Source organism: Nerophis ophidion, linkage group LG03 (assembly GCF_033978795.1).
Source record: "Nerophis ophidion isolate RoL-2023_Sa linkage group LG03, RoL_Noph_v1.0, whole genome shotgun sequence".
In the NCBI taxonomy this organism is placed as follows: domain Eukaryota; kingdom Metazoa; phylum Chordata; class Actinopteri; order Syngnathiformes; family Syngnathidae; genus Nerophis; species Nerophis ophidion.
The window spans coordinates 56,420,601-56,432,949 of record NC_084613.1 but is presented as its reverse complement, the minus strand read 5'-3'; the positions used below and the strand labels follow the sequence as shown (position 1 = coordinate 56,432,949).

The following is a 12,349-nucleotide window of genomic DNA, read 5'->3' as shown; positions in this document are numbered from 1 at the left end:
GGATGGTTGGAGTGTGGAGGCAGGTACTGAAAACAAAATTAAAGAAGAAACAGAAGCTTTTGAGCCATATCACGACAGACAGCGGCACAAATTCGGGGATCCCCTTCCAGCCAATGATTGGTATGTGTTTGTTTGGCATTAAATGTGGGTGGAGGGAAAGGCTGGATGCAAATATAGCTACAAATGAGGCATAATGATGCAATATGCACATACAGCTAGTCTAAATAGCATGTTAGCATCAATTAGCTTGCAGTCATGCCATGACCAAATATGTCTGATTAGCACATAAGTCAATAAAAATCAACAAAACTCACCTTTGTGATTTCGTTGACTTTATCGTTGGAAATGCATCTGCTTTGAGTGTCGCAGGATATCCACACATTCTTGCCATCTCTATCGTAGCATAGCTGTCGTCGGTAAAGTGTGCAGAACAAACGAGGGACTTTCGCATTTTTTGACCACTGGTGCAACTTGAATCAGTCCCTGTTAGTGTTGTTACACCCTCCGACAACACACCGACGAGGCATGTCTCCAAGGTACGGAAAACAGTCGAAAAAACGGAAAATAACAGAGCTGATTTGACTTGTGTGTAATGTGTTTGAGAAAATGGCGGGTCGCTTCCCATTGTGACGTCACGGGTGAAAGGTCATCGCTCCGACAGCGAACAATTGAAAGGCGTTTAAACCGCCAAATTCACCCTTTTCGAGTACGGAAATCGGTTAAAAAAATATATGTTTGTTTTTCTGCAACATCAAGGTATATATTGACGCTTACATAGGTCTGGTGATAATGTTCCCCTTTAATGAGACTATATTCCACATGCAGTTTTTTCCACAAATGTAATTGTCTTTAAAACAAATTTCGATCCAACACACTGCAGTGGCGTTTAGAAGTAGCGGTGGTATGGCCGCACTGCTCTTTATACCTTGCAGGTTCAAAAATAAAATCAAGAATAAATAATTACATTGTTATATTCGTGTTGGCATTTAATATAGCTAGCAATTAGCCCTCTAGTTGCCTGCTCGGGATTAGTGGCACAAGCTGCCAGCTAGCAATTAGCTTTTGAGTTGTCATCTAGCAATAAGCGCACCGGCTGCCCACTAACGATTACCAGCGCAAGCTGCTACCAAGTATTTAGCACACGAGTTGTCAGTAAGCAATTAGCGCAACAGTTGTCAGTTAGCAATTAGTGCATCAGTTGTCGGATAGAATTTTACGCACCAGTTGTCAGCTAGCATTTTACGCACCAGTTGTCAGCTAGCATTTTATGCACCAGTTGTCTGCTTACGATTAATACACCAGTATTCAGCTATCCATTATCACACCTGTTGTCAGCCCGCAATTAACGCACGAGTTGTCAGGTAGCATTTAGCCCACCAGTTGTCAGCTCGCGATTACGCGCCTGCTATCAGTTAGCTATTAGCAAGTTATGTGTCAGATAGCAATTTGCGATCCAGTTGCCAGCTAGCTATTACAGTGCTATACTGTATTATTTAGACATGTTAGTATTGTACAATAACAATGACTTTTAGGACCAGGTACATTTATTATTGGGGATGTATTATTAGGGGGTCCCTGCTCGATTTCTCCATCAGTTTGGGGGTCCCTGGCCTGGAAAATGTTGCAAATCGGTGTTCGAGCCCAACAATCAAGGATAACATGGTGCTTACCGGCTGCCCTCAGTAGATTTGTGAAGAGTCCCCTCTTGGACCGTCACCTTTATGGCAGATATGGAGATTGTTCACGCTCAAAAAGCTACAATCGCCGCTTGAGGTCCGTCACTGGAAATGTACCCGCAGTCTGCCTTGAAGATGAGTTCCACCTTGTATTGCTTGCGGATGTAAAGGCAGGAGGACTGACCAAGCAGTTTGTCAGGGCGAGTTGTTGTGCTGTCTTGCATGCGTGCGATTTTATCACTAGATGTAAACAAAGCACACACAGAGTCCTCAGTGGCCTAGTGGTTAGAGCAGGGGTGTCCAAACATTTTCCACAGAGGGCCGCACACGGAAAAATTTAAGAATACGGGGGCCATTTAGATATTTTTCATTTTCAAACCATAACAAAATATACAGATTTTTTTTTTTTTAATCCTTAGGGCTCCTGGGGAGCATAGAGGGTCTCAGTCACTAAAATGTTAAAAATAAGTCAAATTATTATTATTTTTTTGTATTTAATGCTTACAGTAAATCTGTACATCAACTTGAGGTTGATATAAAGTAAAACAAATAAGGTTTTATGCCTTTTCTGTCAAAGATGACTTTGTTTTTTTATAGTAAAACTGAAATATCCAGTATTTAAATAGATAGATAGATAGATAGAAATATAGTACTTTACTGATTCCTTCAGGAGAGTTCCTTTATTTGGCAATTAAAGCCCTCAAAGATCAATAATGCAGGACACCATTGATTTTAATTATTTAATAATTTTGAGTAATCACAGTGAAAAGTTAAATAAAATCCTACTAAATATCAATCAATCAATCAATCAATCAATGTTTACTTATATAGCCCTAAATCACTAGTGTCTCAAAGGGCTGCACAAACCACTACGACATCCTCGGTAGGCCCACATAAGGGCAAGGAAAACTCACACCCAGTGGGACATCGGTGACAATAATGACCCAGTGGGACGTCGGTGACAATGATGACTATGAGAACATGATACTGTGATACTGATGATACTGATGACCATGAGAACATATGAGAACATGATACTGTGAAAGATCAATCCATAATGGATCCAACACAGTCACGAGAGTCCAGTCCAAAGCGGATCCAACACAGCAGCGAGAGTCCCGTTCACAGCGGAGCCAGCAAGAAACCATCCCAAGCGGAGGCTGATCAGCAGCGCAGAGATGTCCCCAGCCGATACACAGGCGAGCAGTACATGGCCACCGGATCGGACCGGACTCCCTCCACAAAGGAGAGTGGGACATAGAAGAAAAAGAAAAGAAACGGCAGATCAATTGGTCTAAAAAGGGAGTCTATTTAAAGGCTAGAGTATACAAATGAGTTTTAAGGTGAGACTTAAATGCTTCTACTGAGGTGGCATCTCGAACTGTTACCGGGAGGGCATTCCAGAGTACTGGAGCCCGAAATGAAAAAGCTCTACAGCCCGCAGACTTTTTTTGGGCTTTGGGGATCACTAATAAGCCGGAGTCCTTTGAACGCAGATTTCTTGCCGGGGCATATGGTACAATACAATCGGCAAGATAGGATGGAGCTAGACCGTGTAGTATTTTATACGTAAGTAGTAAAACCTTAAAGTCACATCTTAAGTGCACAGGAAGCCAGTGCAGGTGAGCCAGTACAGGCGTAATGTGATCAAACTTTCTTGTTCTTGTCAAAAGTCTAGCAGCCGCATTTTGTACCAACTGTAATCTTTTAATGCTAGACATGGGGAGACCCGAAAATAATACGTTACAGTAGTCGAGGCGAGACGTAACAAACGCATGGATAATGATCTCAGCGTCTTTAGTGGACAGAATGGAGCGAATTTTAGCGATATTGCGGAGATGAAAGAAGGCCGTTTTAGTAACGCTTTTAATGTGTGCCTCAAAGGAGAGAGTTGGGTCGAAGATAATACCCAGATTCTTTACCGTGTCGCCTTGTTTAATTGTTTGGTTGTCAAATGTTAGAGTTGTATTATTAAATAGAGTTCGGTGTCTAGCAGGACCGATAATCAGCATTTCCGTTTTTTTGGCGTTGAGTTGCAAAAAGTTAGCGGACATCCATTGTTTAATTTCATTAAGACACGCCTCCAGCTGACTACAATCCGGCGTGTTGGTCAGCTTTAGGGGCATGTAGAGTTGGGTGTCATCAGCATAACAGTGAAAGCTAACACCGTATTTGCGTATGATGTCACCTAGCGGCAGCATGTAGATGCTGAAGAGTGCAGGGCCAAGGACCGAACCCTGGGGAACTCCACACGTTACCTTAACGTAGTCCGAGGTCACATTGTTATGGGAGACACACTGCATCCTATCAGTAAGATAAGAGTTAAACCAAGACAAGGCTAAGTCTGACATACCAATTCGTGTTTTGATACGTTCTAATAAAATATTATGATCGACAGTATCGAAAGCAGCGCTAAGATCGAGGAGCAGCAACATAGATGACGCATCAGAATCCATCGTTAGCAATAGATCATTAGTCATTTTTGCGAGGGCTGTCTCCGTCGAGTGATTTGCCCTGAAACCGGATTGAAAGGTTTCACATAGATTGTTAGACGCTAAGTGTTCATTTAACTGCTCCGCAACAATTTTTTCGAGGATTTTTGAAATAAAGGGAAGGTGAGACACCGGTCGGTAGTTTACCATGAGGTCAGGATCGAGGTTAGGTCTTTTAAGAAGAGGATGAATAACCGCTTTTTTGAATGCTAGGAGAACAGTGCCCGAGGAAAGTGATAAGTTTATAATATTTAGCACTGATGGACCTAATAATACAAAGAGCTCCTTGATCAGTTTCCCAGGAAGAGGGTCAAGTAAACATGTTGTTTGTTTTATTCCATTTACACGTTGTAACAATTCCTCTAATGTTATTTCCTCAAAACGAGAGAAACTATTTTGGAGGGCAGTATCCGCCGTATATACCATCGTGTCAGTGTTACTATAACCCCGTTGTAGCTGGGACGCATTGTCTTTAATCTCCTTTCTAATGACTTCAATTTTCTTACTAAAGAATTGCATAAAGTCATCAGCTGAGTGGGTGGAGCTACTGGAAGGAGTCCCTTGTTGGGTTAGCGATGCTACCGTACTAAACAAAAATTTAGGATCGTTTTTATTACGGTGGATGAGATTTGAGTAATAATTAGCTTTAGCTAAGGTAAGCATGCGTTTATAAGTTATTAAACCATCACTCCATGCTTGATGGTGCACCTCAAGTTTAGTCGTGCGCCATTTGCGTTCCAGCTTTCTGCATAATAATTTCTGAGCTCTAGTTTCTTCTGTAAACCACGGGGTGCGCTTTTTTGGAGCCTTTTTTAACTTTAGCGGTGCTATGTTATCAATGGTTTCGCGCAGGGCGTCGTTAAAGTTGTTAGTGAGGTTATCAATAGAGCCCACATATTTTGGGAATGGTGCCATTACCGAGGGCAGTAGGTCAGCAAGAGTTGTCGTTGTGGCCGTATTAATGTTGCGGCTGCTATAGCAGTTATTATTATTATTAGTTTGACGAACATGCGTCTGAACCTCGAATTTTATAAGGTAATGATCGGACAATACTTTAGTATACGGGAGTATCGTAACTTTGGAAGCGATGATACCCCTGACAAGCACTAGGTCTATCGTATTACCGTTGCGATGCGTGGGTTCATTTATTATTTGTGTGAGACCACAGCTATCAATTATAGTCTGGAGCGCTACGCACGGTGGGTCCGATGGGGTATTCATATGGATATTAAAGTCCCCCATTATGATTATATTATCAGCGTGTGTCACTAGATCAGCAACGAACTCTGAGAATTCATTGATAAAGTCCGAATAGGGCCCTGGGGGGCGGTAGATAACAGCCAGGTGTAGAGGCAGCGGTGTGACAGACCTCATAGTAAGCACCTCAAACGATTTATATTTATTATTTATGTTAGGACTAAGGTTAAAGTTTTCGTTGTATATTAGTGCCACCCCCCCACCCCTTTTAAGCGGACGGGCAATATGCGCATGTGTAAAGTTAGGAGGACATGCCTCATTTAGCGCAAAAAAGTCGTTTGGTTTAAGCCAGGTTTCACTGAGACCGATGACGTTAAGATTGTTGTCTCTGATGATATCATTAACTAATAACGTTTTGGGAGACAATGATCTTATGTTTAAAAAACCTATATTATAGGTAGTGGGCTGTTTTAGGGAATTTTTGATCAAATCAAATTATCCGTAGTAGCAATATTAATAATGTTGTGTTTATTATGCCCAGTGCATTCAGTATAATTACGACCATATCTAGGAATTGATACGACGGGAATGTTCCGATTGTTTGATTGTTGCTTTGATAAACTGCACGCATCATGGTTAGCCTCCTCAGTAACGGGGATTTTCCGATTGTTTGTTTGTTGCTTTGATAAACTGCACGCATCATAGTTAGCCACCTCAGTAACGAGGATTTTTCGATTGTTTGTTTGTTGCTTTGATAAACTGTACGCATCATGGTTAGCCACCTCGGTAAAACACATGTCCAACTCTGAAACACTCAAAGCAGAAAAAACTTGTTCTAATTTAACAGACTCCTTACCCAGACCAGTAGTCTCGCATCTTTCATCTAAATCCGTCTTCAGGATGGAGGGAAGTGGTGTTCTGTGGGGATTAGCCTTCTGCTTTGTTTTAAGCCCCGCTCGGCATCCGCGTTTCCGATCACACCGCTGGCGTCTGCTCCGTAGACGGCCCCCGCTGCTACTAGACTCCCCTGATTCACAGGCCGCTGGATGTAGCCGCCGACGTATTCCCATGCTAGTTAGCATGTTTAGCACGCACGCGTCTATCAGTCCAAAACGGCCCGATATATCCATATCCAGAAGTGTCTGGCGGTCGTACGTGATCACGGAGTGACCACGATGCGAGCCAGCCATGAAGTCTGCAGAACTGTCCGGCATTTCCGCCAAATGTTCCATCTTTAGCAAGAGCACATCTTGCATATATATATTTGAGATCCGAAAGCTTCCCTACTCCTAAAGTGATAAATTTTCATTAGTTTTAAAAAAAAAAACTTTTAACAAGATCAACTTCCGATATATCTATCGATTTTAAGTTTGAACTATTATTTTGTTAGTTTTATGCCCTTTTGTCAAAACTTTGATGTTTTTATATGGCAACCACACAAATTATGCAATATTTTTTCCACATAAAACATTTTAAAGTGATAATTTTTAAATAATAATTCATTATAACCTACATTTTTTTGTCCTTTTTTTTTTTGAGCAATGGAAAAAAAAAGAAAATAAAGACAAAAGGAACAAAAAAACTGCCTGCATGGCAGCTTTGTGTCAACATTGCCACTTTTTCTCATTAGATTTCACCTCATTCCACTTTTTTAAAATGTTTTTTTAAATTTTTGCAATACTTTCAATTTTGCAATTTTTGCAGAATGTGTGGCAGGCCAGTAAACGATTAGCTGCGGGCCGCACATGGCCCCCGGGCCGCACTCTGGACACCCCTGGGTTAGAGTGTCCGCCCTGAGATTGTTAGGTTGTGAGTTCAAACCCCGGCCGAGTCATACCAAAGACTATAAAAACGGGACCCATTACCTCCCTGCTTGGCACTCGGCATCAAGGGTTGGAATTGGGGGTTAAATCACCAAAAATGATTCCCGGGCGCGGCCACCACTGCTGCCCACTGCTCCCCTCACTTCCCAGGGGGTGATCAAGGGGATGGGTCGAATGCAGAGGACAAATTTCAGCACACCTAGTGTGTGTGTGACAATCATTGGTACTTTAACTTTAACTTTTTAACTATCATTGGTGAGGCAGACACACTAACCCCTCTTCCACCGTGTTGGCCCTGCGATGAGGTGGCGACTTGTCCAGGGTGTACCCCACCTTCCGCCCGATTGTAGCTGAGATAGGCGCCAGCGTCCCCCGCGACCCCAAAAAAGGGAATAAGCGGTAGAAAATGGATGGATGGACTATCATTGGTTCCTTATCTTTAACTTGTCCGTGCATTCTTCGATATTAGCAGTGCCAGCAGTTTGACAAATAAGCTGACAAACAGTCACATTTGTCGAGCTAATTGTGTGTACATTCAAAGTGATACTAAATGTTGATTACCCAATTTAATTATCATTTATGTGTATTTTGCATTGTTTTCTGCATGTAAAACTACAATCATCTTCTATAAAATGTTTTGTGCTAATATGTTTGCTTCTTATAGGAAAAATAGCTTCGGTTTCCATACAATGTGGTATTCAACAGACCCTTTGGAACGCGTCAATAATAAAAAAACGAGGTACTGCTGTCCATCTGTGTTTTTTGGATCCCTGAAAGCCCATTGAGAATAACGATGTGTGTAGTTCCCCTACCCCTTTTTATATTTAAGTAACTTTACAGGGAGGAAAATTCAAGAATTTCTCAACACGCGCCCATGTGGAACACAAAACTGCATCCAGGTCTTCCATTAATATCAAGGACATATTTATGTGGACAAGTTACAGTACATATAGGTCCTGACTTACTAAAGGTTAGCGTGTACTAAAACACTTGCCAACTTGATAGCACACGCAAAGCAGATCGGCTGAGCGTGCACAAAGTGAATTGAACGACACAATTCCACACACGGCTGTGTGGGAGGAGTGATTGCGCTGCAAAGACACGAGTGTGTCAACATATTTGAACTGTCAGAAATAAAAAAACATGAGAAATATCGTCTAATCAGCAACATCCTTTTATAATTTTATAGCTGCTAGATGAAATAAGAGGCTGATTAAAACAAATGTAATTGATGCGTTTGAGTACATTTTTGTGAGATGTTCGTTTTTTCCATAGGGAATGTATATTACTAACATATATCCTATATGGCAAAAACTTCTTAATGAATGCATTTTTTGCCAGTTGAGCACAGTAGTGTAGCCTCCCCTCCGTGAACCTTCAGCGGTTACAAAAAAAGAAAAAGGATAAAAGTGGTGTCAATCTACATGCACTGCATGACTGCTTCTCAAATGCCCGTAAAAAGTATTTCATGTCTCCGGCTCGTTTGAGAACAAAGCAAATGCCACATGTAAGAGCATGATAACATGAATGTGCAGTAAATGAGTGTTTCTGTGGTGATGCCCCGTATAATACACGCAAACTCCTTATTCAAATAAGGCGGTCTGCACCCCTTTTCAATTCCACAAACAGTCTTAGTAAATCACACACAACACGCCCCCCAATGGTACACTCTTAGGGATGTAACAGTAAACTGTATTATAATAAACCGCTGTGAAATTCCCGACGGTTAGTAATACCATTTAAATTTTTAATTAACGAAAAACCGTCCCGTATTATTGCATTTCAGGCAATACTGCTTACTTCCCGAAAACTGAAGCGCCGCAGCAACTGCTCATGTGCACTAGAGCCGTTCGCCCTGAGAAAACATGGCGGCAACGACACAGACTTTGCTTTGAAAATGTTCCCTCCGAGTAAACGATCGCTTCGTTTCACTTCATTTCAATCGGTTGGTAGAGTGGCCGTGCCAGCAACTTGAGAGTTGCAGGTTCAATTCCCGCTTGTGGCAAGACACTTTACCCACCTGCTCCCAGTGCCACCCACACTGGTTTAAATGTAACTTAGATATTGGGTGTCACTATGTAAAGCGCTTTGAGTCACTTGAGAAAAGCGCTATATAAATATAATTCACAATTCACTTCCGGGGAGTCTCACCATGTGTTTATGAGCACAATGCTGTTGGAGTACAAGAATATTTGATGTTGTACATGCAACTAGCGTGTTTCCGTCAGCTGCTGGGACTGTGAGTTCGCATGCTGCAGACGATGTGTCGGGAACGTTGCCACAACTTGTTTATAAAGTTTGTAGATTGTTTACTGGGATGCTCCCTCCTCCTTTTATTTAACTGCTAGGTTTGTTAGTGTTCCAATAACACCAATATTCGCTAAAATGTTTTGTCGTCTCACGATCCACTCTTCCCTCACTCATGAACAAGACTCCTAGGTACTTGAACTCCTCCACTTGGGGCAGGGTCTCCTCCCCAACCCGGAGAAGCCACTCCACCCTTTTGATAAAAATAATCGTAATTATTATTTTGCCCGTAAACGTGTAGTTCTATGTGTAAGACTAGACCTCATATATGAACACTATTTTTATCTATTTGGCCTAAAAGTGTAGTTACAACTAATGTGCATAAGGTGCCATCTTGCAAAATTTTCCCACTTATTTTTTTTTTTTTTGTGATATTGTTTTTTTTCTGTCATATCGCTTTGTTTATAATGCTTGTGTTGCTCCGATATACACACTCATTGTCTTACTTGAGGGACGTGCTGCAGAGTTTGACGTGTTAATTACGGTCAAGTTTCCTTGTATTGTTAGTTTTGAACTCACACACAGGCAACAGGTCACAGTAAGGGTGGCTGTATAAACAACTCCAACACTGTCACAAACATGCGCCACACTGTGAAATCACACCAAACAAGAATGATAAACACATTTTGAGAGAACATCCACACCGCAACACAACATCAATCAATCAATGTTTACTTATATAGCCCTAAATCACTAGTGTCTCAAAGGGCTGCACAAACCACCACGACATCCTCGGTAGGCCCACATAAGGGCAAGGAAATCTCACACCCAGTGGGACATCGGTGACAATAATGACCCAGTGGGACGTCGGTGACAATGATGACTATGAGAACCTTGGAGAGGAGGAAAGCAATGGACGTCGAGCGGGTCTAACATGATACTGTGAAAGTTCAATCCACAATGGATCCAACACAGTCGCGAGAGTCCAGTCCAAAGCGGATCCAACACAGCAGCGAGAGTCCCGTTCACAGCGGAGCCAGCAGGAAACCATCCCAAGCGGAGGCGGATCAGCAGTGCAGAGATGTCCCCAGCCGATACACAGGCAAGCAGTACATGGCCACCGGATCGGACCGGACCCCCTCCACAAGGGAGAGTGGGACATAGAAGAAAAAGAAAAGAAACGGCAGATCAACTGGTCTAAAAAGGGAGTCTATTTAAAGGCTAGAGTATACAAATGAGTTTTAAGGTGAGACTTAAATGCTTCTACTGAGGTGGCATCTCGAACTGTTACCGGGAGGGCATTCCAGAGTACTGGAGCCCGAACGGAAAACGCTCTATAGCCCGTAAACATAAACATAAACATAAACAAATACCCAGAATCCCCTGCAGCACAAACTCCTCCGGGACGCCACAATACATAATTTTGAATGTTTTTTTGTGTCTGTTTTTTCTCAAAAAACTTTGTTAAAAGATTTTGGCAGAAGTATTTTTTTGAAAATTTTGAGCACATTTAAAATGGCCGCGATAATAAGGGAGACCGTGAACATTTTGGTGACAATAACCGTAATAAGAAATGTTTATACCGTGACATCCCTATCTAAAGGTCGCCAACCCGCCGACCGTGATTTACCAGTCAATATTTGGGACCATAACGGTTGAATGTGAAAATATTAGAGGAAAAAAAAGTATTAATATGACATTAGTGCGTGACAACCCCACCCGGAAAATGACCAACAGACCCACGATCAGGCAAGCATTGTAACATCTGAACATGCCTCACCTCTATTGTGTTAGCCTCTCAATCTGCGCCAACGACAACTTTCATGCACTTTCCATAAGGCAGGGGTCGGCAACTCAAAATGTTGAAAGAGCCGTATTGGACCAAAAATACAAAAACAAATCTGTCTGGAGCCGCAAAAAATTAAAAGCCATATTACATACAGATAGTGTGTCATGAGATATACATTGAATTAAGAGGACTTAAAGGAAACTAAATGAGCTCAAATATAACTACAAATGAGGCATAATGATGTGGCGCAGTGGGAGAGTTGCCGTGCGCAACCCGAGGGTCCCTGGTTCAAATCCCACCTAGTACCAACCTCGTCACGTCCGTTGTGTCCTGAGTAAGACACTTCACCCTTGCTCCTGATAGGTGCTGGTTGGCGCCTTGCATGGCAGCTCCCTCCATCAGTGTGTGTGTGTGTGAATGGGTGAATGTGGAAGTAGTGTCAAAGCGCTTTGAGTACCTTGAAGGTAGAAAAGCGCTATACAAGTACAACCCATTTATCAAATATTTATCATTTATATAGCTAGCCTAAATAGCATCTTAGCATCGATTAGCTAGCATAATGCAGGGACCAAATATGTCTGATTAGCACTCCACATAAGTCAATAACATCAACAAAACTCACCTTTGTGCACTCACGCACAACGTTATAAGTTTGGTGGACAAAATGAGACAGAAAAAGAAGTGGCATAAAACACGTCCTCGAAAGTCGGAGAAAGTTGTACATGTAATTGTAAACAAAGGACGGTGCCTTCAAGGACCGCCAAAATTAGTAGGACAAAACGGCGCTCGCCAAATACTGGTTTCAGTGAAGCATGTTTAATGTAAACACTGTGCTTTATAGCAATTAGGGAGGTTTGTGCCATGGTTGTCCTCCTGTAGAAACCATATTAAAACAAAAAAAATATTTAGTTTTCCTTCATTTTTCATACATTTTTGAAATAGCTCCAGAGAGCCAATAGGGCGGCGCTAAAGAGCCGCGGGTTGCCGACCCCTGCTATAAGGCATAAATGCTTTGTTTGTTGATATGGAAAATACAACATTACCTACAGGCAGTCTGCTACCAAAAGCCTGTTTAGTTTGTCCGCCAAGTGCTTGAGCACCGGCGCCGACCTCAGTCTGAAACCT

The 12,349-nt window shown here is 42.1% G+C and overlaps 1 long non-coding RNA gene across 1 annotated transcript in view; it reads right to left on the bottom strand.

Moving 5' to 3' along the window:
- LOC133549831 (uncharacterized) overlaps positions 1-11,967 on the bottom strand; it is a 24,512-nt gene extending 12,545 nt beyond the window's left edge. The window contains exons 1-2 of the long non-coding RNA XR_009806185.1: positions 11,847-11,967; positions 1,671-1,916 (exon numbers count right to left, since the gene is read on the bottom strand). This is a non-coding gene — a long non-coding RNA (uncharacterized LOC133549831). The remainder of the gene's footprint in view (positions 1-1,670; positions 1,917-11,846) is intronic.
- Positions 11,968-12,349: the final 382 nt, after the last annotated feature.